Consider the following 6,000-nt stretch of genomic DNA (forward strand, 5'->3'; position numbering starts at 1 on the left):
GCCTGTCAAAGTGTGTGAGTTCTGAGAATTCTTTATAATATTTTTTTTAGTTTTTCTTTCCATTTTAATGACAGAAAATACCATAAAAAGATAATCATGTTATAATTGAGTCTTGTCACAGAATTTTGGTGTCTGTATTTCCTATTTTTACACCAATTGTCCTCCCATACTTTTAACATGCATGACACTTGTTGGTTTCCTTAAAAATAAAATAATGATAGTGTTCTTACCCCTGTTTTTATACTCAAGTGTGGTTATTTTATAAGGCCAAGATTTGATTTTTTTAAAGAGATAGTTCACAATTTAAATATGTTTATGCAGAATAAATTCCAGTGTCTTAGATTACTCTATTAGTGAGACTTAGCCTAAACATCATGTAAAGAAACAAAACAGTAGTCTCAAACTAATGACAAGGAACTAAGCAATAAACAAACATGAGAGGGTGAGTGCATTCCAAGTGACAGTCATGTAACTTGATGCTAGGTGGAGACTGGCTTCACAGTTGTTGAAATAGGTTACATTGATTCTATATTACATAGCAGATATGGTCCACACTTTAGACATGACTAACAACACACACATATGCACACATATTCTGCAACATAAATGTCAGGTCTCTAACTGATGTATTCTATACATCCCCTTTTGTACTTCCTATACTGCAGAAGTTCTTCAGCAGCTAAGTGTTTTAGAAAATAAGCAGTAACCTACTTTGCATTATATAAATGGAAGAAGAATCTCTTCAAATTTTCTTCCAGGTGTTTAGGTGCTACCTACCAGTGAGAATTTTCAGAGGATCTTCAAGATAGAAATTGAATTACTTTCACTTTTCAATTAGAAAATTTTGTTTGACTGGCTGACTAGTATTCAGGGTATATGTACTTCCTTCCAGATGTAGGAACTGAGCTATGGAGTTTTGCCTCTTCTCCATGTAGAGGCAGGAATTGGAGTGTGGAGGAAGATAGGGACCATAATTCTCTTACCTCTCCAAAATTATGATAGCTCAGTCACTTAGTCACAGTTTTGATAATCAGATTGAACATATATTGAGTTATATCAAGAGCAACAACTATATTTTAGTAGATGATTGAACATAACATTTCATCTTGGAGATGAAAAATGTCTGATTTAGAAGATGAGTCTGTCATAGAGGCTGAACATCAACAAACCAGAGATTGGATAGGCCCACAGAGAGGTGGTTTTCTAAATATGAGCCCCACACTAGAAAAACCCTGTTCCTATATAGAACAACCAGGAAGAGAAAGTCTGTGCCAGCTCAAAACTGTGGCTTTGATCACTTGATACATAAAGAATCTAGACTGGATAGCAATTTAGTAACTTAGGAAAAGAGCAATTGTTCCAAAGCATTATTCAGAGACAAACACAATTTGAACACCAGTTGGCATATGTATGTTTGACTGTATATATATACACACATATAAATAGATAAGATGCACATGTATAATGTATGCATGTAATGTGTGTGGTGTGTGTGTGTGTGTGTGTGTGTGTGCTCATGCATGTGTGCACAAACCAGTCACAGCAGATTGCCCATCTTCTTAAGATTTTGAGGTTCTAAAGTATTTATCTGTACATGATTTATTGCATTTACTTGTCAAATTTTGGCAGTAGGTAGATCTTTACATATGATTTGGAGCAGGGGTTCTCACTATTATGGACTACATAAATCTTTGTTGTGGGGATGTTTAGCTGCATCCTGGACTCTACCCATAGATACCCATTGTAGCCAACCTCCTAGTTGTGAAAACTAAATATTTCTCCAGACTTTGCCAAATGTTCCATGGGGGTAAAATGTCCCCAGTTAAGAGCCACTGCTTAGATAACACAATAAAAGAAACTTGCAGAAACTCTGATTCAGCATACACAGATCTTTTGTAAACATGTAATATAATTTCAATTTTGTATTTTGCTATATTGTTTAAATATACTTTTTCTTCTAAGGCCAGAGTCAAACTTGAGAAGTATGATGATTTATTTAATAAAATCTATATAGAAGGATAAGATCAAATCAATTACCATATTCTTATACTTTGAAAATTCTGCTTAAATTCATGGGAAGTCTGCAATAATTATGTGGTGATTAATTATCTGTAAAGAAGGGTATAAATTATATAACAATAAAGTTCACACACTGTATTAGAATTTTAAAGGCTAGAGACATCTGCACATTACATATTGTTACTCCCATGAACAAAGGAAATGTTAATAAAAAACATGAACTTAAAAATGTTTTAGAATGAATGCTTGTCTAATTTTGAAAATCTATTGGAATCTTGCAGTACTTTGTTACTTTATGCTTCAATTCCTTCTAAAACATTGTACTGCTTTGTTACAAGTTTCAAGGACGCATTGAAGGAGAATTAAATTATCAAGCCACATTACAGGTTGTTCTTATATTTACATTTATCTTGAAAGAAGGTAATTTATTTGGGGGACAAAAGGAACCATATATCACATTACTGCACACTTAGTTTCAAATTCGCCCTTCATGCAGTGATTGGACATTGTCAAGCTCAGTTTGCAGTGGTTTTATCTACTGGAGAGGAAAGTTAAAATATGCATGCTTCATATTTGTCTCTGCTGAGAACATATTTCCTGTTTTACATTTATGTGGGAGCATCAAAACAAAAAATCATCTGCTAAAAAGAATAACCTCCATGATAACCACTTCCAAAATCTGCTGAACTGATTTTCTTATGTCTCCACAGATGGCAAAGTGGTGAAATGGAACCAGGAACACCTCAAGGCATTTGTTACTGTTAATCTCTGGAGGATTTCAACATGGAAGTATATCTGCCCTAAGTATGCATCAACCATGCAAGTCAAAAAGAGATTTTCAATAGATTGTCTGCAAAGGAGGATTGTACACTTTTCTGTATTTACTGTTCTGTTCAAACAAAACCATAGATTTTTACAGGATATAGAAATACAAATGTGCAACACTGCCTTGCTTCGGGACTGAATTATCAAGATTTCCTGCAACTTTTCCTTGAGCTTCTTCTAACTTTTCAAATTCCTGTAAATTCTGTTTTAATGAGCTTAAATATAAAATCTGGGCTGGGAAGGAGGCGTGCAAGAAAAGAATGGAACTTTATGGGATAATAACAAAGACAAACTCTACTTCCTTTTGTTAAGAAGCAAATATTAATCAGAAGAAGCAAGACTCCAAAAATGTTTTGATGTTTAACAACCTTTTGATGTGTCATTTTAATACTATTATTGACATTTAGATGTTACTCCCTGGGTAATTACCTGGCCAAGGCTACCATAGAGGTCCAAGCACAACCAACTAAAAAGTGAGAAAGAAAGCCAAAGTGTATAATCTATCTTGAGAAAATAGTCACTGGGAATTTGTGTTTTAAAATGGGACTTTTAAATTTTAATTAAAATAGAGGTTTTCTTTTTTTAAGAAACCTGTTTGTATTTGCTATCACTATTATAATGTGAAGTCATTCATTTAAGTTAGAAGGAGAGCATCTTTACACACGCACACATATATATTCTTAATCAAGGAATTCTAATCTACAGTTCTTTTGACAAACTCCTAATGGTTACTAACTTTCTCTCTATCTATCTATCTATCTACCTATCTATCTATCTATCTATTTTTCTATCTATCTATCATCTATCTATCTATCTAGATACTTCTTTTATTGCACAAGTATTATTAATCACTAACAATATTTGTGGTTTTGTAAAAAGAAAAATATGATTCTGTGGAGTCCTAAATCCCTCAGGTACATTAATTTCTTAGAAATAAAAACAAAACAAAAAAATGCTCACGTTGGGCTTTCCTGGCAGTCCAGTGGTTAATACTCTGTGCTTCCAATGCAGGGGGTGAGGGTTTCATCCCTGGTCAGGGAATTAAGATCCCACATGCTGCACAGCACAGTCAAAAAATTAAAAAAAAAATGCTTCTGTTAATAAAAATGCTAACACACTAACACTAGTGAAATAAAGTATTTCACATGATACTTCCTTGCTCTTTCAGTTAAGTATGGCATATATGTGGCAGTATAGTAATTTTTTGTAAATTTTCCATTGTCAGAGTATATCACCATGCTTAGAAATTACAACACCATTATCCATAGTAACCAGTCTCAAACTGTTGTCAAGCACAATTCAGCAACCAAAACCCCCAAACTTATGTTCAATATCATTCAATTTATCACCATATATTCCTAAAGGACAATGTGAAAATAAGCTTAAGCAACAACAATTCTAAACCCTTCTTATTTTATCCCTCTTCAAGTATCTTTAAATACTGCAGCTCTTCTGCTGTTCCTATGCACATTTTATTATTAACTTGGAACAAACACCTCTGATGTCTTCTTTTTGTTATCATCTCTCATATTACTTCTCCATTATCTTTTTTCTTTTTTTCCTAGAAGATCAAAAGCTTGTTTGGCAGAGAAGAACCTTGCAGAAGAGAAGAAATGAATGAGTCAACACGAAATCCTCCTTAGTGGATAATGGAAGAGAAATCAGTGGGAACAATGTTAATATAATTTTATCCAATTTTATATGATACCGTATTTGCTTCTGACACAATATTTGATTTGAAATAATGTAGAATTAGTGTAAAAACAAAATACAAAGATTATTATATTGATGATAGAAATTTTTAAAGGGTGTTCATTTACTCACTAGACATTTATTGCATACAAGCAAACAATTTAAAACACAGGAAACACAAATGACTGAATAAATGTCTATGCTTATCTTCACTAGTAGTTAAAAAATATTCTCCAAGGGTAAATATATTAAACACAAAAATTATATGGAATTAGATGCTTTATTCAAAACATGACTTCTCCACTTATTACATATATGAAGATGAATGTGTAGCTAAGCCTCAGTTTCTCCCTCTGTAAATTAGGGTAAATAATGCCTTAGAATGTCATTGTCCAATACAACTTCCTTTGATGATAGAAATATTCTATATCAGTCCTGTCTGATACAGTAGCCAGTAGGCAGGTGTGATTATTGAGTACTTTAGGTGTGACTAGTGCTACTGAAGAACTGAATTCTTAACTTCACTAAATTTAAATTTATATGGTCTATGGTTAGTGGCTATCATATTGTTCAGCATAACCTTAGAGTATTTTTTGATATTATTAGGAGATTATATTAGTATATTTAAAATAATACCTCATTGGGACTTTTGTGGTGCAGTGGTTAAGAGTCCACCTGCCAATACAGTGAATACAAGTTCGATTCCTGGTCCTGGAAGATCCCACATGCTGTGGAACAACTAAACCCATGTGCCACAACTACTGAGCCTGTGCTCTACAGCCCACAAGCCACAACTAATGAGCCCATGTGCTGTAACTACTGAAGCCCACACACACCTAGAGCCCATGCTCCACAACAAGAGAAGCCACCACAATGAGAAGCCTGTGCACCACAATGAAAAGTAGCACCCACTAGCTAGAATTAGAGAAAGCCCACATGCACCAACAAAGACCCAATGCAGACAAAAATAAATAAATAAAATTTGAAAAAAATTCCTTTCTTTAAATAAATAAATAAATAAATAACACCTCATTGTTCTCTCATAAAAATAACAAATATTAAAAAATAGTACTCAGTGTTGACCTTGGCTTGGTAAGAATATCTTTCTAATAAAATTATTATATGAGTGCATTGATACTATATTAAAAAAAAATTGGTAATATGAACCAAATGTCTTAAGATGTTAAAATTTTTTTACTTTACCATTTAATTTCTAAATATAGCCTATAAAAATAATTTTCAGACCAAGACTTTTGCACAATCTACTTTTATTTTGGAGGAAAGATTGATCAATTGCTAGAAGACCTAATTAATCAATTATATGTGCAATGTTGACAATATGAGCAACTATTAATAATTAAATTAAGCACTTATTAAGTTTGCACAGATTGATGTGAGTTGCAGTATACTGAAAAACAACAACAAAAACAACAATACACTGGAAAGCCCAAGGAAAAACATTCT

The sequence above is a fragment of the Hippopotamus amphibius genome, chromosome 6 (assembly GCF_030028045.1).
Source record: "Hippopotamus amphibius kiboko isolate mHipAmp2 chromosome 6, mHipAmp2.hap2, whole genome shotgun sequence".
NCBI lineage: Eukaryota > Metazoa > Chordata > Mammalia > Artiodactyla > Hippopotamidae > Hippopotamus > Hippopotamus amphibius.